Below are 23,375 nucleotides of genomic sequence, written 5' to 3'. Positions count from 1 at the left end.
TTTTTAATGAAATAAAAAGATAGTGATTTTTAGAAGAAACCAGTTTCAATAAGCCTAGTCAGAGAAGTGAAAGAGAGTCTAAAAATATGAAAGAGAAATATGAGAGACAGAAAAGCAGTCTATGACTACTGTTTTTTAAATAATATAGGGTACAAAGAAATGTCCTTCTTTCTTCAGATTCCTCCCTAAATTGTAGGGATGTTACAGATATTTCATGATACTGATTGAGCATTTTATTGATTTGAGAATATTGTCTCTCTGGTGTAAAGAAAGCAGGTCAAAATCTCTATTTTTTCTTAATAATTTTAAAAAAAAGTGCATAAATTAGTATTTTCCTATTTCTGCATACTTTGTCTACTGTAATTTATGTACCCTGTATGTTTTTGTCCAATCTCTCCCATTGACAGCCTTTGTATGTTGTCTGCACTCTAACCAAGACAAGTAGAACTATGGTGTGATCTCTTTGTTCATAAGATTACTCTTTATACTGCATTGCCATTCTTCTTGAACAGCACCTGGCAAAATGGTGTCCCAATCTGCTTTCAGGCTATAAGAATATTCACTACAATGTGGCAGCAACGCATTTAGTTTCTAGATTTCTGTGCACATACATAAAGAAGTTCTGTGGGATTCAGAGTAATAAGGTACTCTTCTAGAAAAATCTTATTTTTCTCAGAAGCCAGGATTTTAAAGGAGTTAGAAATATTATCTTTGTTCTTTATAATGCACAGTTTTATTCTTTTCATAGAAAATAATCTTTCTGCCTTATTAAACCCATAAAAACTTGAAGGTTACAAAACCTGCTGGAGAATGTTTGCACTCAACAACGCCTTTTTTTAAGTAGCAATGAGGATGGCTACATAGTTAAGATTTCTGATCTGATCATTTATTTAAGCTATTACAGGATTGAATTTTGTTCTGGTTTGTATTCAGGCAGCTTCTCCAAGTATGTTAGAGATACCATACACTGAAATTCTAAAGTGGGTGCAGGGCTCCCTACTTTTGTTCTTCTGCACTGATAGTTTTTAAAATGAAAGCTTTAATCTGTATTATATAGGATCATTAATTTCTGCATTTTACACTTGAGCAACAGCATTCTGATTATCTGCTGCAATGAAAAATAAGCAGCCCTGCTCCTGCAGACTTAATTACTTACTGCAGGGCCCATCCCTTCCTAGTTATGGCACGCAATCTGCAAATGGGGTCAAAAACATTATTAAAAACCAAATTACCCACTGGATGGAGAAAACAAACATACAACTGTGACCTAGAGGACCTCACCAACATAAGAGGCAAGCCTAGCTGCACACATTACACAGCTCTGCTCTCAGATGACACAATAAGCGGCCAGACCAGCTCATCACCCAGGACAGCCATGCATGCTCTCGTGGCATAAAGCATGTTCTGCCTACGTGTTTTATAAACGGCGGAAGTGACTGATGTGGAAATGCACCCAAGTGCTTTTCCTGTGAATGTGCCTGCTGAAGAGGTGCCTAGATACAGTGGGGCGTTCTTAAAGAGCTGACTTTGGCAGGAAGGACCAGGAGTGGTTCCCTAAAATCTCACTGTGTGGCTGTCTTGAAAATTATCAAATCCTTGTAAAAGTGTGATTCAGCCTTGAAGAAAGCTTTCAATAATTTTGTATCTACTGTTCTTTATAAATAGTACTGGTCACATTTTAGAGCAAGCAGTAGGAGTTATGAAAGATTTGGGAAATTTTAAAAGTATATAAAATACAGAAGTACTTCTGGAAATACATAAAAATGTAACATCAAACAGACTCCATTTAAAAAATAGTAACTTATTTATTTAAACATAGTGTAGAATATGCCATATTTATACAATTTCCATAGCTGAATGGGTGAAAAAATGGATCTGAGATGGAATTTTCCACGTCTAAAAGTCTAATGGATGGTAATAGAATTGTAAACTATAAATGAAATGCTGATCCATTTATATTAAAGGAGATACAATATTTACTAGTAATATTTCTAGCAATAGTATGCTAAGCTAATTTATAAGACAACGGGACAAGAAATCTATTGTTTTGAAATCACATAAAAAGCAATAATAAAAGAAAACAATAAAATATTTAAAGTGCATACAAGGAAAAAAAGTCCATAAAACACACAGTTACCATTAAAAAATCATTCAGTACCATTTGAAATTTATCTGTTTGAATATGCTGTATTTAATTAATTGTAAGCACTGAAAATTGCTGAAGCTTAAAAATATTATTCAGTCCAGAACATAATAGTATAATATTTTTTCTATGAAATAAAAACATTATAAATTATAAATAATAAAACTCCAGGAAATGGAGAGGATTACAACAAAACAGTAGTAAGTTATCAACATGCAAAAATATGAGAGATGCAAATAGTCTATAATCATGTAGATATCAAGAGGAGTTCCATAGGAAAGTTTGTGCTGTAATTTAAACCTGAAGAAGCATTATAATAATTTCAAAAATTTGCATTTGCTGAATTCCATCTGCAAGTCCAGCAGAACGAATCTTCATGGGGTAGGATTTTTTCCCCTTTAATCAGCTACTAATGTTTTTCCTATGACTCCGTGCTGCTGAGCTGTTGTTCCGCTTTCCTGACGTGTCCCTCTGGACAGATACCCATGCTCCAGACCTCTTGCCCACTGAATTGAGATTTCAGCCAGAAGTCTTATGGACATTTTTCCATTGATGCAGAATGGCTTGTCCTCAGTTGGTCAGAGCATGGTGCAAATAACACTAAGGTTGTGGGTTCGATCCCTGCGTGGGCCATTCTTCTAAGAGCTGGATGATGACTTGGTGATCCTGGTGGGTTCCTTCCAAATTAAAATATCCTGTCATTGTGACTGTGTGATATCTGAGCTTTGGGCCTCCTTCTTCTTTGATTTCTGGTTCTGCATGTGCCAAGCCCCTGAGAAGATGATGATGGTGAAGGGAAGGCTCGGGGTGTAGATGAAGAGCTGGTGGGAGAGCTGCAGTACTCCAGCAATCCAAAGGGTGGCACAGGGAGGTTAGAGAAGGGACGATGCGCTTTAAAACAGATTTTTATAAAAGTGTGGATTTGTCAAGGATTGGGAGGACTGAAAGGACTGGCAGGACTGAGGGTGTCTCAGCCTTAGAGGACGGCCTTGTTGTGTGGGTAGAAAAGGAGGCCTGGCAGGGGGGGCTGGCTGTGCTGGGGGCCAAAGGGAGAGAACAGTCTGGCTGAGCTGAGCAAAAGCACAATAAGGCCAGGCTTGCAGATTCCTCTGCTCCGTGGGCTCAGGTGGCAGCCGGCTCCCCCAGAGCCTGGCTCAGCAGCGCTGTGTGTGGGGTGCAGTGTCCAGGCGGGCACAGCTCCAGCAGCGGTGTTGGTGCCTGAGGGGAGGCTTGGACAGGGACAGCAGGAGGCTTGGGGTGCCCACCTCCTCCTTCGGCACCTCAGCAACCCACAGGGACAGCTGCAAGCTCACCTGGGCTTGGTGTCTGCTGGCAGGAACCTTAAAGCAGAGACCCAGCCCGGCCAGGGTGCCCCGGGCCTGCTGTGACAGGGGACACCATTCCCGGGATCCTGCGGCAGCAGGTCCCACCTCTCCTTGTCCCCACAGCTCCTCCTCCCTCCTCCTGGATGGATGTGATTTCCAGAATGAAAATGTGATGACCCTCTCCAGTTGCTGAGAAGAAATATTTCAAAAACACAAGATGATCGGTGCAACAACCTGAGTAATTGACAGCGTGCTCTCTATTTTTGTGTGCCTGATGTGATTCATTGTTGCAGAAGCAGCCTTTCAAGGAGAAAGCCTCAAGTACTGTTCTTGCTGTTGTTACAAGGGCTTCTTTCTTAATTTTTTTTTCATAATTAAGTTTTTCAGGTCCGCTTCTGGATTTGCAGGCCAATACTTGATATTCACTTTCAGATTCCTTAGGCCAAGGAAACTGCAAAGCCATTAGGTAAAAGAAATTAATGCAGCTTATCATCAATGCCTGACTACATGCTCCAGAAGGAGCCTTAAATCAAATCCCAGCATTTCCCTAATATTTGCACAATGACAGTAGATTTTTTGTTTATACCTTCATCTCAAAGCATTCCTGGAGCAAAATGCACAGCAGTGGTTGCAAAGCTGAGTCCTGCAGTAGTACTGTGAAGTGATGGTACTGAGATGTGTTTACAGATTTTTAACTCTTTCAGAGAAAGAGGACAGGAAAAATACTTAAGTTTCTTTTACATTCCCTTTCTAACTCACCTTGGCGTAGAGGACCAAAGACAACTTGAACTCCTCTTGTTTAGCAGAAGCCAATCATTCCTGTTCTTTTTTTCCTTCAGTAGAACTGGGGTCTCTGTTTTGCTCAAATCTTCTAGCTCTTTCACAGATTATCTTACTGCCATTCCCTGAGATTTTTCCCTCAGTCTCTAGAACAGTTTAGTTCCATTTCCATTCTCCTTGCTGTGGCTTCTTTAAATACATAAAATTTTATCCCTAAATTCCCAGGGTAGGTATTAGTGCCTTTGCTGAGAAAAGCTGATTTTTATTGGCCAGTTAGCAGTCTCTCACAGTTGGGAATTTTTTTCCCCATTGCTATCTGTGTGTCATTGTTTCTGTATCTTGCAGATTGTGTGGTGGATGTGTAAAATATCACTTGCTCATTTTAGTTATTGGCCATCTCCCAAAGGAACCTCTTTAAGAGATACATTGTTTTGCAGGTAGAACTGAAATTATGTCTAGAAAGCCTCCATGTTTGCAATCACACAGCATCAAGAGATCAAATTTTTGTCATTAACCTCATCAGTTTTAACATTTCTTACAAAACGCCTTACAAAAGGTCCTACAAATCTGAGGAGGTGAGAGTCTGAGAAATTTTGGAAATAATTTTAAAAACCCGAAAACATTTTTTGTGATATAGGAAGCTGAAAATTAGACTGTAAAGCCGCAAAACAAACATTTTAAGGGAGGGATCCCAAGGAAGTGGAATGCAAAAGTATAGAGCAAAGAAGGTTCTAATCTTGCCATTTGTAAAGTGTATTATGACTTGTAAATACTTGGAGTCACTAAGCTCATCTCGGGAATGAAGTATGATGGTGAATACACATAAAAAAGGAGGAGAAAAGCTGTCTGGAAACTCTGGCTGCTATTTTTTACTTAGTCGTGTGCTTTGTGTTTTATTTTACACAGAAATTCTTCCTTTCTTTTCCTCTCTGTTAATTTTCATGGTCAGTGTGGTGTATGGCTCCATCTGCACTGGTAGAAATTGACTTCTTGTGTCACTAACAAGACACTTTGTGGGTCCTTTTTGGATTGTGTCTCAGTCATGCCATTTCTAGGATGAAAGATCAGCAAACAGCACCGAGGCACACACTGTCCTGTCCTGAGATAGGAGGTCTGAACACAGCTCCAGGGAGAAAGAAGTCATATTACATTCAGAGCCAGTGCTTGGTCAGTGGGTTTTGCAGAAAAGAACATACAAGAATTACTCCTCTCTCTGGCATGCTCAATGACAAAACAGTCATGCTATCCCTTCCACGGATTCCTCACTGAAATAAGACATCTGTCAGCTGGACTAAGCCAGGCTTGTTTTAAAAGCCTGTACAAATAGTGCAACAGAGTCGTGGCTTCTCACTGAAAGAGAGCAGGTTTAGATTAGATTTAGGAAGACATTCTTTCCTCTGGGAATGCTGAGGGGCTGGCGCAGATTGTGCAGAGAAACTGTGGATGCCCCATTCTTGGAAGTGTCCAGGGCTGGGTTGGACAGGACTTTGAGCAACCTGGTCTAGTGAAAAGTGTTCCTGACCCGTGGCAGAGGGGTTGGTGATCTTTAAGGTTCCTTTAATTTTTTGCATTAATTGCTTTTGAGCAATTTCTCAGCCTCTGCAGTGTCTACTACTATTGTTTAAATAATCCCAATTAGAAGTTACTTCCTCTCCAGTCCATTTTTTTTTTAGCTCCCCATGCTGTGGTAACTGATGAAACATGTTTTCAAATCTTGGGAATAGAGAGGAAGGGGAAGCAAATTAATTCTGTGGGAAAACTTTGTTTAATGCAATGCTTAAAAAGGATAGTATTTACGACAAATCTGTTACGTGAGGTGTTTTAAAAGAATGCAAGGAGTTGACAAAAATTTATTTGAGATTTAGATGAAAAATTACTCTTTGGAAACCTAAAATGTCTTCATTGCAGGAACTCAGTAACACTGGTCTTGTTTCAGAAACCCATTTAGTGTTTGCATTAATTTCTTATAGCAACACAGGGTTGTTTTTTTTTTTTCCTTAAGATGGAAAGTAAAGCCAGCTGAAATGAACTTCAAAAATATATTAGTGAAGTTTTATGGTAAACACAAAATTTAAAAATAATGCAGTCAACTTGCATAAAAGATAAATTAGGTCCATCCTAGCATTTAAGAGAATTTCTGTTATGAATACAACGTTTAAAAGTAAAAAGCAGTGGCAAAAGCAGTGTATATTTCAAGCTAATACTTTTAGAATATTTTCAAATGTTTCAGGCCATTAGATTCATATAATATGTGAAATGAGATGATGAACCTTGCAAAGTGCCTATCTATATATTCCCATAGAATGGACCTAAATAAATTGCTAATAGATACAGAATGCAAATGGAAGAAAATACTGATAAAGACAAAACCATGCATGTCAACACCACCGTTCAAACTGGTGTACTTAATTAAAAAAGTGAAGTCAATTAAAATCAAAACAACAGTGTAGCATGTACAAATGCTGGAATAATCATTAGGCCTTGCTGAATAATGAAGGAGTAAAGAATTTTTTTCAAGTGAAACAGCAGGGGTGATACATTACACAAAGCAACAATCTACAACAATATGACAATTGAATTACTTCAGCCCCATTAAGCAGGTGCAGAAGAATAATTAACATGAATTTCTTCAATGGAAAAGAAAAAAACATAAACTTTTGTCTAGTACAAACTGCTATTTTTTTCCCTCCAAAATTATGAGAAAATATGTCAATGAGCAGATGGATTAAAATGAAACCATTATGCTTATCCTCTATGTGAAACCTATTAATTGTAGCATAAAATATGTAGAGAGTGTATTTTCTCCACCTGACAGTGTTAAAATAGGTCACCATGGTTCACATCAGCTTTTGGTCTTCTGCTGAGGCATAAGCATCAATTGCTAATTTTAAAAATATAATATAAAAGGCGAGAGTTTTTGAATTTTCAAACACAGGTATTCAGTCAGGCGTCAGGTTTCATTCAACATCTGCCTTTCCCTTTCAAATTCAAAATAAGCGCGTGACCTCCAACTTCAATCTGAGCAACAACTGTTCTATACAATGAGAAGCAAGAACAAATTTTATAATATCTCATGAACTATTAGTTGTTTCTTAAACTCCAGTTGCATCCAATGTTTTTTCCCTTCAAAGTCCTAGTAAAATAATTCTATTTAGTTCTTTTGAAAGAAATTGATTTGGAGACAGTTTACTCAGGGACATATGATTTTCTTCCTTTATAATCAAAGAAATAGGTAAACACTAGCAGGGGTTATGTTAGAGATATTTTAATTAAAAATGTGGACATAATATGTCAAGTGATCGAGTGAATATTATAAGAAGCTGCTGCTCTGTAGCCAGAGAGACTGTGGAAGGATTAATGATCATTTTATGAGTGGGAACTCATCTTTGTTTTCATTACAAGAGACAAAAGATCCTTCTGATAGTTTACTGTCCCTCAAATCACTGATGTACTATTAAATATGATGCATATCTATTTATTATCAGACCTGAGCAGGTATGCATGGATTTTTCTAGGGCTCAGGTATTCTAATTTTTCTAGGGTTCAGGCATTGTAGTTTTTCCATTCAGTTCCATCTGGAATGCATTATTTTGTTGCTGATGTGCCACAGAAAAAGCCTGTCCTGCCTTTTGGCAATGATGACTACAGAGTTAGTTAATTGGTAGTTACCTGTTTCGGACTACAAAAAAACGCCTGTGAGAAGAGTTTTGTTAATCCAACCTTTGAATCCTGCCTCTTCAAAAACTTACTGACCTTGGCACTCTGGGGATTTTACTGAACAAAGGTACAGTTGACCAAGAACACTTGTATTTAAAACTATTTCTGAAAGCAGAAGTGGAAGTTTAGAGTGTTTTGGTTTGGGGCTCCTTCCTTCCCTCCCACATTTACAATATATTCCTGGGCAATAAAAAAACCTAGCCAGCACTTCTTTTTATTTCCAGTCCTCTTTGTTTGCAATGTCCATGAAATCACTGAAAATTTATAGGAATAGAGTAAGAGGCCCATAATCTTATAGCCTAGGGAGGCAAAACTGATGGAGAAGACCTGTTTAATGCATTTGCCCTATGATTGATTTCATGTAGAATATGTGAACCATTTTGTACGACCCTCCCTTCTTCATAGACTCTGTCATCTGAAGTATGATGGCTAGATTAGAAAGTAATACTTGCTGACTTACTTTCCAGCTTTATTTTTGACTTTCTAAGAATAAAAATTATGAAAGTACCTCTCCCATCATCTTGCTCTGGGGGTGTAGCTTCTGAGGGGGATGGATTTGAGTCTCATTTAATAAAGAACGGAATCGAATATTGGATACACATCTCATTTGCAACCTTGGTAGATGAACCCTCTGAGAATAGCTTGATTACTGTGATGAAGGAGAACCAGCACCTGAGCAGGAGATAATACTTCTCTGTGGTGCTATTTTAGTTGGTTTCATTTGGGAATTCTCTGTCAGGGGCCAGCATGAAAAATGGAGCTCCATATAAATCAAATGGACACACGTTAAACCTAGTCCAGGGTTAATGCCCCCTGTGCCAAATATTTGAATACAACTGCTATTTGTCAGACAGTGTTAGACTGACACGCACAGTCTATATTTGTCTCATCAGAAATAAATTCTAAGTTGTAATAAATGTGCAAACTCATAGCCATGGCAGATATTTTTTGCCTTCATCACATGAATGATCACAGGATGTTATTTGTCATGATAACATAAGCATTATACTTAGGAGATGAACTACATTCATGTTATCTGTGAGCACCATGTCCTTGCTCCCCCCTTTCTCACCCCCAATTTATTTGGAGAATAATAAACAGGCTTTTTAACCAGAGTAAATAATCTCCTGAATATTTATTCCCATTAAAAGTAGATTCTTTTTTCTTTCTATGAGTACTTTTCAAATAACAATGCTTTCAGCGGGTTTGCTTATAATAAAGGCTGCAAACACTACTAAAAGAATTGGCAGCTTTTATTCACAAGAGAGTTTTCTCTGGAAGGGAAGGAAACTGTTTGGTGAATCCTCTTTCTTGCTTACCCCCAGCAGTTATCACTGCATATAAAGAGGTTGGATGAGCCCCGAAGGAAGTTGGAATGTTTGTCCCTATACAAGCATGTTAGAAACGCCAAGTTAGTGTGACTAATGGATAAGACAGAAAGCAAAGCCAGTGATCTACGATGAATAGAAGCATTAGAAGGAAAACCAGGAATGCAAATCTCACTTTGTTAGAAACACAGACCTTATGTCTGTTCCAGAGTTTTGTTTCATCAACTCTTATAGCTCATGGGCTCCTTCAGTGTACAGAGCAACTGTAAATCCTGCAAAAACTGGGAGAGGTAGAGCCTTTAGAAATTGATGTTTGTATTCAACATTGCTTGATGGAAGCTGCTAAGTGATACTGAAAATGCTGGCAGGAATCCCAGAGTTGGGAGGGAATTTCCATATGCTGACTCAGACATGAATTTCAGCTTGCTGGAGTGCTACACCTGATCCTACTGAGGTTATGAAATCTGGAAGCAAGACTGAATTTGAAGTGAACTATTGAAATTCTTAACAGCACGTGTGGATGACACAAAAAGGAAGAGTTGTGGATGCAAACACATAGTTTATCGTTCCCTATCATATAAAGCACTCTTTGAGGAAAAATTAGAAAGACACTCACTGAACACTAAGTCAAGCAACATCATCTGGGAACAGGGGCAGCAAAATTCTTGCCCTACCAAATTGACAAAACAGATTAACAGTTTAATCAGCCACAGAGAATCAGCTATCATCAAAATATGTTGCTGCTGGAAATACCTTAAATTCAGAAGTGAGTGCTGGGTGCTTTAAGTCTTGCCATGAACTGTCTTCTTTATATGCTGCTTTTAACAAAACAAACTTCTCTACTTACATGCCAATATGTAAGTTAAAGCTTAAAAAGCTTTATAAGCTTTTTAGATGCACTAGTTCAAAATTACTAATGAGAAATCGTTTTTCTAACAATTCTAGTGACAATGGAAACTCCGGATTTCAGGGTACATGTAATAGTAAGATGACTTTTGGCAGGGCCCAGCCCAGCCCCTGTGAGAGCAATTGATTTGAGTTGCAGGGCAATAATGGGAAGAGACCCTTTGTTAACTAACAGTTACGAATTCCTATGGGAAACTTGCAGATAAATTTTCTCAACCCTGCTTTTACTGTTTCCCTTCTCGTTGTCAAGAAAGAGCTGCTTGCTGGTCATATCTTTATTATACAGCAATGCTTTAAAACGCTTTAACATCTCTGCTTATATGGGAGACATCATCTCCATCTTTCCAAAATCTTTGAAAATCTGTCACCAAACACAAGATCCATTTTTCAGACTCTGGTTGGTACTGTTCATGTCTAGAGCTAATGAAAAAATTCAGAAAAATTCATTTGATAAACGACATCTCTGTCTGCTGTGGCTCATCAAATGCATCATGGCTTTCTCAAATTTCTTGTTGATTTGAAATTTTTTGTGAAAAACACCTTACTTAATGTTTCAGTCATTTCTCAGCAATCTCTTGCAAACTCTGTGTTTCAGCATCAAGCTTATGATTGGATGTAAACCAGGAAGATTGCTGAGACTGATTAGAACATCATCCCAGTCTAACCCTTGAAATTAAAAATAGGAACTGTTTGTGGCTGTACAGGTTTGGGTTTTTTTTTCTTTTTCTGCTTCAAATAAGACCAAGGAAGGTTAATAAGCAGTTGATTATGGACATGTTTGGATAAAAGAATGCTGCTCTCATGGGCCAGATCTCCAGAAGGAAAATAAAGCTTTCATCTATTAAAATTCAAGTCCAAAATTCCATTTGGACTCAATGGCAGTGGGATTTTAAACAGTGACAAGGACTTTCCAGAACTACTGAATTTATTTAGGAAGAGGAAAAATGATTTAACAAGTGGCAGCAGCTTTCAAGAAATCTTTGTAAAATGCTATTGTATGCCCTGTACATTGAAAAAGGCAAAAATCTATTTTTATTGAAAATTGCACTTATTTTATACATAATAATAGCTAGTTTAAAAAACAAAAGGAAACTGCATTGAAATATATAGCATTTTTGTCATTTATTTATTTCAACTTCTGTGCCCCTTAGCTTCAATGTCACTTTATTTGCATTGAGCTGCTTAAATTTTATTAAGGTTTCTTTTTACTTGGTGCTAAAATATTTGTGTTGACATAATTAGATCTTATGGTCATGAAATAACATTTATTCAGCTGAATATTCAGCATTTATTTAGTGCATGTCCTTTTTCATTAACAAATTCTAACCTACAGCTCTTCTCCTCCAGTAGCAGAAAGCAGAGTTCATGAAATTTGCAGTACATTTTCTGTGAATGAAATTCACCAAAAACATGAGGGTTTTTTTTAATTGGAACTGTATACCCTGAGGGGAAAGGAATTTTCCAATTTTGGGTGATAGCCTTGGATTTTTTTGCTTATAAGCAAGAATGGTTTTGGTTTTAGTTAAAATTCACAACAGAATTTCTTCCTAGAAATAGAGACACATTGCAGAATTTTCACACAAGGCTGTGGCTATGTTCCAACATGTTCATACAACTTCTAGCGATGACATCAGGCTTGTGTGTTAAACACAGTATTCCAGGGGACAAATAGTCCTGTGTGGATGTGGCACTGGTGTGAGCCATGAGGATCTGCTCCCATCATGAACAGAAGGCAAAAAAAAAACATTTCTGCAAAATACTTCCAAAAGTTACTCCTGTATGAAGCATTTGCTTATTCATGAGTCACCTCCTCGTGTGGTGTAGGCGACCTACTGTAACAAGCTAACTTGTACCCAGACCCTTTTTTAGTTCTCTCACCTCCTTTCAATCTGTCTAACAGCTTTCAAGAGACAGGCATGTCCCTGTGTGTGTCAGGAAAGGAAAGCAGCAGCTCCTATCGGCTGAGTGGGTATTTGTGGATTTGGGGAGATGGAGGAGACAGTACTTGTGTGGATATAAATGAAAGAAGAATTCAGTCTCCAGTGGGCAACTTGGGTAAGTTCTGGCGTAGGTTTGTTCAGATTAACAGGGGTCTCTGATTTTTGGCTCAGACAGTTATCTCTTTAAAGGTCTGTAGAAAGAAGAAACTATGATATAGAATAAGCTTCTGGTTTAACAAAGTATAAATCGCAGTGTGAAAACTCACTTTGTTCCTCTGAGATGAACAAAATCCTAAAATTAATTGGAAAGCAAAAAACAATAGTAGAGGGAACATAGCTTAACTGAGCTGTGAGATTGTGGTAGGGTACATGTACAGAGTGTTTTTTCAGGCAGATTTGATCTCACCCTTTTCTGAGCCAACTGCAAAACCCAAATCTCTGTATTGGCAGGCACGTAGCTGTAGTCCTCACAACACTCATTCTAAACTAATAAGTCTGGCAGGGAGAGAGTATATTAGCTCATTCTTAGTTCCAGCAGCTACCCAGAAGGCATTACAACACACTTGAGATATATCTCATACAAACTACTGATATGCTCACACTGCACAGAAGTGACTGCAGTGTGCTGGAGGAACAGCTAGGGCACCAGGAGTTGTGACAGCTCAGAGTGAGGTATTATAACTTGCATCCCAGGCAGACTATTGCTGAGTCAAAGCTGGTTTAACTGTAACTCCTGTGGCTGAACCTATGAAAAGAGTCCAGTTTCTTCCAAAAGTAATAATAATAAAAAAGCAGTGTTCTCAGGGCAGCATCTGTATTTCCAGTTTGTGAGCTCAACAAACAGCCTCAGGTACCTCTGAACATTTCCTGGATATAGAATCTGTGTAATATAACTTCTAAAAAGTGACTTGCTTACAGTCTGCTTGGTCAGGAGAAAAAACTCTGTAGGGGTGGGATGAATTAGGAGAAAGTATAACATACAGTCAGAGGAAAGAAATTGTCTCTTTCTTGTCCCTAGCATTAAGCTAAAGAAGCACACCTTAGAAGAAAATAAGCATTTTCAAATTTTTTTTTCTAGACTCCAGGTAGCAAATCTGGAGCTGTCAGCTGAATTCAGGGCAGAGCTCAGGATTACTGACTGAAAAACAGGGCCACCAGGACTTTGCTTACTCTTTGCAGAGATAGGAGCTGCAGGTGCTCAGGTGGGAGACGGTCTCTGCTGGAAGTCTGCTGTGTGTCTGTGCAGCCAACAAGGCCAACAGCATCTGGGGCTGGATCTAGACCAGCATGGCCAGTACATCAAAGGGCATGATCATTCTCTGTTTTTACAGCACTCCTCAGAGAGGGCAGTTAGAGTCCTGTATCTAGTTTCAGACCCTGGTACAAGAAGGACATGGATTGAGTGGGGAAAATTCAGTGGAGGTACACCAAGATGGTCAGGTTCTGGGGCACGTGTCCTACAGGGTAGGAGCTGAGGGACCTGACCTTGTTTATCCTTGAGAAGGGAAAGCTCTGGGGGGCCTAAAGCAGGGCCTCCTAGGACCATGAGAAGGACTCCAAGAAGAGAGGTCCAGGCAGCTCACAGCAGTGTGTGGCAGGAAGAAAAATGATAGTGAACATACATTTAAATAAGAGGAGTGGAAACAGCCCATGAGTGGAAGAGGCAGTCTACGGGCTCATGCAAAATCTGCATTTGGAGGTTTGCAGCAGCCAACTATATAAAGTCCTGAGCTATGTGATCTGATCTCATAGCTGAGCCTGCTCTGACCATGTTGAACTAAAGACCTCCAGAGATCCCTGCCAATCTCAATTATTCTGTGATCCTATTTCTCCAACTTTTTTTTAGGAAGTGTGTTCAGTTTTTTTTACCAAAGCACATCCATGCCTCAGACTGCTCATAAAGGCTCTCCTAACAGCAGCAACTGTAAGCAAACATATTTTGATCAAAATATTAGCCCCAAAAAATTGATGTTTTATTCAGGGTTTACTGTGGGGTAACACTAGATGTTTGCGTGAGCTTCACATGCAAAATCATGCATGTGAAAATTCCTTTCACAGCAGATGTCTTTTTTTCCCAGTCCTTTGTCACTGCTTAGTTCTCCAAGTGCATTTTCCTTCTCTTAACAGATTTTTTCCTTTGTTCCCAAGCCCTGTTATGTGTAGATACAACTTCTTTTACTGAAATTCTTTGTAGTAGACTGATTCAAAAATACATACAAGGGCAGGATTGGGGGGATTACCAAACACCATCTGATCTCCAGCAAGAGATCACATACTCTTAGCCCATTGGAAACTTTTCAAGAAGCCTATTAGCTTATGTTTCTTACATTTCTGGGGAAACTGAAGTCTTGTTTCACCCTTTCAATGAACAAGAGAGTGTGCACTGGTGTTCAGCAGATAAGCAGTAAGGATTTAGGGCAAAACTTCTTTTGTGTTTCTGGACTCTTTTCCTTTTGGATAACTGCAGAACACCTCTAAAGAGGCAAATATGAAATATATTCAATTGGAAATAAAGAAAGAAAATTCCTCCTGATATTGGTGTCTTCCTTGGTAAGGAAAGTTGATATAATCAGCCTTATTAATTGCAGTATTTATATACTTAAATTGTATCTAACTTCATTTATCATGACATGCTACTTTCATGCATATTACTCTCACGTGCATTGTACAACATCAGAATAAGCTAGGTGTCAAATCTTTGAATATTCCATGGACAGGCTGTTTTGAACATTCAACTGTGTTAAAACTGTGAACGATTAAAGAGCAAAAAGAGTAGGTGCACCTGAAGCAGTGAGGGGGGGACTGACTTAAGAATTCCAATGAGAAGCTGACTATACAATGGTACCCTATTTTAAAAAAGGAGGCAATCAGTAACCTCTCACAATATAACACTGAAAGAAAATCCACAGATGCTTCACCTGGGCATCCTTCTTTTGTTAATTCTACTCTAACATTTTTTCTTGTACTCTCTAAAATATAGCTAAGTATCTCCCCAGCACAGTTTTGATTACTGAAGTTGGGTACAAAACGATTTGATCACACCACTTTTATCCAGTATATATCAAAACTATCTCTAGAATTAGTATTTTCAAAGTAACTTACAGGATTTAGGCATCTACATCTCTCAGATTTTTGTTGCAAATAACAGTATTGTGTTTGGGATTTTTTTATTTTGATAATTTTAGCCTGAAACCTTCAACTCCCATAATACAGCTGTGCTCAGAAATAAACTTTTTTTTTTGTTGCTGTTGTTACATAAAAGTGAGTCATCATTACATTTAATTTCTATGAAATGGACATGGATTATGAAATTAAGTTTTTCTTTGTTCTCAATTAAACTCACAGGTACAGCCATTTGTCTTTGGACTGAGATGTTTGTTTAAATTCTTCTGCCTGCATAAATTTATTTAGGTATTTCTTATTCATCATGGGTCATTTCCATGCCTTTAAGTAACTAGTTAATGTTGTTGAAGTAAAATTATCAGTTGACTGAATGTCTTGATCTAGTGTACTGGCATAACTGCAAGGCTATATAATGCTGACTCTTTAGTCAGCTAGTCATCTGTTCCTTCTTTTACTTGGATTTGGATGCAATGAACTGAATTTTATAAGCGGGAAATTAAGTACAAGGACTACTCATGGGTTGCTTGTAAGAAGAGCTTAGCATAAGGATGTCACCTGGGCTGCAACTTAATACTTGATAGCATTGCTTGCATGTAATCATGTCAATTGCTTGAATATCTGGTCATAAGGTTGAGGTTGCAAAGTGGTGCTACTTCTGGATCATACCTTCAGTCCTTGTTCAAGCACTGTTGACAGGAAGCATTCAAGAAGGCAGCAAAGTAGATGGAAATTTCCCTAAACGAAAGGGACTACCTCAGAAAGAGTTAAAGCAACCAACATTAATTTACTTTTACTCTCAATCAGTGATAAATTTAGCCATTCCCAGCTGCTGGGAGAGTTTCTGAACTGCTTCCTTTTATAGCTCACGGTTTACAGCTGTTTTAACCTGTGACAGCCTGATTTTCTTTGGCTTCTACTCAGCCCCCCCACTGATTACCTTAGGCAGATCTTCACTGGTCTCACAGACTTACAGACATAGTGTTCTGAAAACTTTAATTATTCCCACTTGTAAAAGTCTAAGCTGTCTAACTTGGAGCTGTTGCTGTCAAGATGCTGAAAATGTCAAGATGAACGAAACCTGGATGATTCAAGTCTTGTCATGTGTTTAGCTGACACTACTCTTCAATTTTAGGTAACCACTCTATGGCAAGAGTACATCCTCTGAGCACTTCTCAGCAGGTCAGTTTGAAACCAGGTGGACTCCCACCATGCTTTAACTACATCTATCCCTCAGTAGCAATCCCTCGGCTATCCCTCAATAGTTCAGTGCTTAACAGATCTGCATCTTCTCTACTTTGTCTACAGTCAGTCAGGCTTTGTCTTAGTCTAAAGGTCTAGTTTTGAGATCTGAGATGCTGCATGGGCAGAACAAGAGGTGGAGATAGCAAAGGAATGGTCATCTGGGCTCTGCACTGGAGTTTTTTCGAAGTCAACCATAAAGAATGCAAGAATAAGGAGGATAGGAAAACTCCTCCTGACAGTAGACTAAAAGTTGTTTGTTAGAGTATTTTAAATTAGACAGACTTAGTCAAACAGAGGCTTACCTCACATAAATATTCAAAATGAGAAACAAGATGTTGTGTTGTGCTGCCTTCAGACTGATGGAGCAGTAAGGTATTCAGTGAAGTAAGTCTTAGAGTACCAAACAAACAGGAAGGTACCTGAGAAGGCCACGGATCAGAGGTTTGATTGTTGTTGGAGAATCTGTCTTTCAAGCTGCTTATCTGTGCTAAAAATTGGTTTGAGCACTTCAAATTGCAAGTGCCCAATCTGCACAAAGTGGAAGTAATATGCTGACAAAGTCCTATACAGGTAGCAATCAACATTATCCTGGATGAGCTACAAGATTACTAAGATGTTTTAAAGAGGACCTGCCAGAGAAGCATTACAGTAATTAACCCAGATTGTCAGAATATTGGGCAGGCCTGAGTCTCAGAAGCTGAAGCATTCAAATAAATAAATAAATAAATAATTGATGTGCATCACTGCTTAGGGATGACAAGTCTGAAACCAGCATCCTGAGTCCATAAAGATAATAGCTTGCTCACAGTTGATGTGAATGGATGACAACAGGAACCTTTAGAGGTGATTTGCAAAGGCAAAAAAAAGGGAGGGTTGTACCATTTTCACTTATTTTGTGATGGCTACAGGCGGCTTGAAAGCTTCTGCCCCTCCTCAATTTCACATCTTATCTGATCTGTTTTCCTGGATGATTCTACAACAGGGTAGAGGGAAAGTATAATTATGATGCCACATCATACCATGGATATAATACTGAATTAGGAGAGAAAAGGACTTTTTTTTTTTTTTAATTTTTTTTTTAATGTATTTATTAAAACCACTGAGCTCTTTATGGGTTTTTAAATGCATATTTTTGGGAGCAGCTAGTTAATTCCAAACTCCTTTGTTGGAGGTTTTACTTTTATCTCCTCCAAGATTCAGTACTTCCAGTTCTAAAAACAAATGCATAAAAAAATGCTAATCCATTTCTTTGTGTACTCCACAGATATCTCTGAGGAAATAAAATGAAACCTGATATTACCAGAATGTTTAGTTAAAAAAAAAAAAAAAAAAAAAAAAAAAAAAAGAGTATAAAATAAGTGTGAGGCTGCCACTCTGTTTTGTCACACAGCAAAACAAGGAATGATGGTAAGTGACATAATGCCATTTTCTCTGCCATATTTGAATCTGTAAATGCTGCAACATTAAAAGATGTGTGTTTAAGCTCTTAAATGAGATATCGTGTAAATAGCATCAATATCTGACACATTAGTATGCAGAAGTTGCTACAGCAGCCTATTTAGCATGAGTAAGTCAACAGGATTGAAAGAAACTTGGAGATAAAAAACATGTTCCAGGAAAAAAAAGTACACTGCAAAAAAATGCATAGGGTTTTTCTGGAAAATTGCATTCTCTTCTGTTATCTCACAAATCAAGAGTGGTTTGGAGGAGCTCTTTTATGACTGAAGTTATTGCTCAGCAACAGCATTTAATGCCAGAGAGGGAGAAGGAATAGTCAAAGCTAACCCAAACAGTGTAAGCAGATATTCCACATGGGGTAAAATTTTGAATGATTTATGTTAAACAAAGCATTTATTAAATCTTCTGAAATAAGCATAGATAAGGCAACAGTCACAGATGGCCAAAAGATCAATCAGAAAATAACCCACAAGAAGCTTAGTGCCAAAAGTAATTGACATAATCACCAAATCAATTTCTGATGGTACAAACACTTCTGCATTCACTCTGTTTCCCTGTGTTGTAGATCATTTGCTATGTCATACTGAACACTGTTGCCCAATATAAGCTTTTAATAGTTTTGAGAAGTTTGGGTACTTTCTGGAGTTTACTTTCCACATACTCACAAAGATGCCAGATGAGGGCCAGGTTCCGCTTTCTGGTAAGTGAGCACTTATATGATATTTACTTTTGAGATCTAGCTTTATCCCCAGATGTTGTCCATTTTTGTAGAAAAACAGAGAGCCTTAGGACACTGTGGAAGATTCACAGTGATTACAAGGGAAGAAGTGCACAAACCTGGTTGCTGATGAGAGTTTCAGGCTAAGCCTTTAGGTCATTATTCAGAGCAATAGCAATGCCTTCCATGTTCAAAGATTACTGCTCAAAGTCATAATGGAGATCACTTTTCAGAAAAAAAAAATCTATTATTTCAGCATAACTAAAGCACTTCTCAAAATGTGAGAGATGTAAAAGTAAAAATGGGGTATATTGCCATATCTACCAGAGTAAAGGAGAAAAGAATTCTATTTGGAGATACACACACTGCAGAACTGAATCAGAGTTTAATGTTTCTCTCAGGCAGTAGACTGCCAGCTGTGAGTAGGAGCATATTTTGTTTGCTGGTATGATCAGTAGAAATCATATGTTAGTAATTTAGAACTGCCTACCTGCCTATAAAGTGCTTATCTGTGCACTACCCAGAATTTTAAAGTTGTTTGGAAGCATAATAGTTGAAAAATGTTTGAGGTATTGATGGATATCAATTAGTTTGTTCAGCTAAGGAAAGGAGTCCGCTTAGTACAAAACTATAATGTTATTTGTGTGCCTGAGCAGTTGTCTTAATTGTTGTACATCATTCAGAAATATTTTATCAATCTAAGAATCTGATATGTTTTGTAACTAGTGGACATTTCTTAGACCTTCAGAGAAAGGAGAGTATCATTTGGAAATGCTTAAAGGAAGAAAGCAAAAAGTATCTGAAAGGGGACTTTTGGGTTTGTTTTTTTTCTTAAAATTCAGATCCATTATTGGAGTAAAGAAATACACAATGAATATGATACATACGAGCAAAGCAGTAATGCTGTAAATAATACATAACTCTGGTCTATATTCCATTTTTGTGATTTCACTTATATTTTAAGCCCAGGCTCTTTAATGATGAGTACTGATTTTTGATGTACAAGATGAAATACTGTAATTATTCAATATCTGGAAAATCTGACCTGATACCCTTTCCTGATCTCATCCATCCTCACCCTTCAGCCACTTTCCTGATTTCTTTTAAACACAAGTCAATAGTTTCTTCTCACATCTCTCTGTCTGCCTGTAAGGGCCTCCCTTTGCCTGTTGCTGAGGGGATATCTCAGTTCACAGACTCCTGGTGCAACATCTCAGAGCAGTTCCCTCAGTATCTCTGAGTTCACTCAGAGCTACTGCACTCTATTATTATGTCAGTATTGTTTCCTGATGTAGTAAATATGAAAACTACATTTCTTACAAGGAATTAGATTGTACGGTGTCCTTGCTAGGTTTAGTGAATGAACTAACTCCCTCCTCTATAACTAGCAATAAATAGTAATAAAACCTTTTGCTGACATTTTAAAGAGTAGTGCAGAATGCAGGTAAAACACTGCAGAATTGATTTTGCACTTATCAGACAAGGAGAAATGTAATTATATTGCATTTCCCGAAGGACTGTTTTCTTTTATCTAGCCTCCTTATTTAAAAAAAACCAAAACAACAAAACTAAGAATTCAGAAGTCTTCTGTGGATGGCAGAAGGATTCCAAGCCATTGCAATTCCTGGACATTTTTCAGAGAGGCCTGTGCTATGTACCACTGTGGTTTTCTATTTGTATGCTATTATTTCAGCAAAATTCCAATTGACCCAATTTTTCTGTGGAAACATGAGTTCTGAAGCGAATCCCTTAGATTTCCTTTTACAGCCTGCTGCTCTGCAGAGCAATTGTGTCACTCTGCTAAGACAGAATCAAGCAAATTTCTTCCTCTTTGGTTCTTGCCACTGATCGGGTAATCTTCTTTGCTAGTTTTTGCACCACATGCACACAGGAATGCACCTGTGTTTTACATTTCTGTAGATTTTTTTTTTTCTTAATCTTACTCATTCTTTTAACTGCATTTTTTTTTTTTTCCTGGAATGAATGAGACTGTGGGGGATGAACCCCTTACTGATACAAGTTAATAGAAGAAAAATAGAAACATCTTTGGTTCCTATTGTTACATGTTATTTTTCTGTATTCCTGAATTTTGCCCATGTCATATTGTCAGTTGATGGTTAACAAGGCATGCTCAAAGAAAAGGTCTGTACCTGTGAAATGGTGTTGGATGAGAAAGCCAGAAAATATTTTTTATCTAAATAAAGGTGAGGATAGCTGACCTCTTGGAAATATAATGCCATTTCCAGGCTCTTGGTGCCAAGCTATGGGACAAGAGGCAACAGGCAGAAACTGATGCACAGAAAGTTCCACCTGGACATGAAGAAGAACTTCTTTACTCTATTGGTGACTGACCACTGGGACAGGTTGCCCAGAGAGATTGTGGAGTCTCCCTCATAGGACATATTCAAGAACCATATTCAAATCTGTGCCTTGTGGTCCAGGAAGACCCTGCTTGAACAGAGAGGCTGAAACAGATGACCCACTGTTGTCCTTTTACACTTTATCCATTCTGTGATTCGAAAACTGGTTGGAAAGATAACCACTGACCTAAGTGCATGCTTGCTCTGGCCTGAGGAATATCCAAATAAACTTTGATGTGATCAGATTTCAAATAATAAATTCAAATGCCAACCATGATTTAAAAGCTAAACTAGTGCAACCCAGTGACCTCTTTTAGTGCTACTTTGCAGTTTCTGCAGCATCACAAAGATGGTCCAATGAGTAGAGTTAGAAAATAATAGATAATTTTAAAAGTAAAAAAAAAAAAAATCATTTAATTACTTTTCATTTCTCCTACTTGCACTTGATAAATGAACATATTAAACTGTGAAGACTCAGGAGCCTCCAAAATCCTTTGATGTGTGTTAGAATTATCTAATAATTAACCTCAGGATTCACCAGCATGACTCATTGAGGTGAAGTGAAACAGTGCTTATGATGAAGGGGATTCCAGATCTGCTAGCCCCAAGGAACCAAGTCGGCTTCATTCTCCTCCACTTTGTCATGGAGAGCTCTGAGCTCCCCCAATCTACCTTTCGTTGCATTTCATTCTTGATGAGAGGCTCTTTTTCAGTGCAGCTTTTTTTTAAACAGCTGGGCACATAATTTTTAAAAGGCAATAATGAGAAATAACATTTAGCTTGCATAATATATATGCATAATATATATGCAAAAAGAAGATGTATTTTCTCTGAACTGTTTTTTTCCCGATACTTGATATTAGAAAGCATTGTTCAGCCTGGGGTATCTGTTAAATACTTTATGTTGGTATGGTTGCCTGAACTAAGAATGAGCCCTCTCTTTAGAGTGAGAAAGCCTATGCTCACAACTTCCCCTGCATCTTTGGCTATTACAACATGGATACCAGTCCAACCTCTGCTCTAGAGAAGGACAGTACTTCAACTCCTACAAGTGCTATTGAAGAGGTGCTGGTTTTGTGTTAATAAATTGCTCCCCTTGTCTTCAACAGCAAGCATAACAATTCATAATAATGTAACTTCTTATTTATACCAGTGTCAGAAGTGGTCACTGATTTTATGTACTCAGATTAAGTAAGTACTTTCATCCTGAATTTGTAATGTATTGGAAAGCATGAATGCCAATTGGACCGAATGGTAAATGAGACCATCAGCAGCTCCCTGAAAATGAACACTCAAAAACCAGGAACTGATTAAAGAGTGGACATTTAAAAATCTGGGCAGCAGTTTCTGTTGTCTGTGACTCTCTGAGTGCTTTTATAATGTGCTGTGGGAGCCAAGGTAGCCTCAGACTCACTGAAGACGGCCACAGGGATGATTGACCAGCCAGGGTCACTGTATTGCTTTCATTCACAACATGGTTCAGCAGGGAGAGTGTTGACTGAAATGTCTACAGATTTGAGCAATGGAAACACTAAGAAAACGTTACACAAGGCAATGCTTTAATCTACTATTTAAAGACGACCTCTCTGTAAGCATACACCATCTTAGAGCTACATTTACAGAGCGCCTTCCGGAGTAAATAAAAATATTCACTAGAACAAGGCTCAAAAATACTACTTAGTTTCCAGTTTCACAGATTTCACAGATTTCTCAGTCTTTGGAGGGATTTCTAGGTGACAGAGTGAGGAAGGACTGGTCTTGCTGAACCAAGGAAGAGCTTACCAAGGAAGTAGTGCCTTTTGAGGTGTCCTAACACTTCCCCGTACCTTTAAACACCAAGTAGTAATTTCTCAATGTTAGCAAAGGTTGTCTTCAACCTATAGCCATAATGTTGTATCAGGAAAGGGGCAATATATGTAGCAATATATTATCATAGAATCACAGAAGAGTTTGGGTTGGAAGAGACCTTAAAGCTCGTCTGGTTCCAACCCTCTTCCTTGGGTAGGGACACTTTTCACGAGACCAGATTAATCAAAACCTCACCCAGACTGGCCTTGAACACTTCCAGGGATGGGAAATCCACAATTTCTCTGGGCAACCTATTCCAGTGCCTGGATTGTACACAGGCATTTGTGTTGCTTCCCCAGCAGACGGGGGGTGTTAAAATGCCCCCTCAGGTTCAGAGCTGTCGAGCAGGATGCCTGTATTGAAGTAAGAAGGCTTTGTTGACAGGCTCCCCTGAAGGTGCCTGTAGCAGACCTCAACAAGGTACCTTTGGTTGGTCCTGTCCTTGATTTTTACCCTCAAGTTCTCAATCTGTTTGCAGCTGGTTTGT

This window comes from Zosterops lateralis, assembly GCF_965231275.1.
Source record: "Zosterops lateralis genome assembly, chromosome: 1".
Lineage (NCBI taxonomy): Eukaryota > Metazoa > Chordata > Aves > Passeriformes > Zosteropidae > Zosterops > Zosterops lateralis.
Note: the sequence above shows the minus strand (reverse complement) of the source record.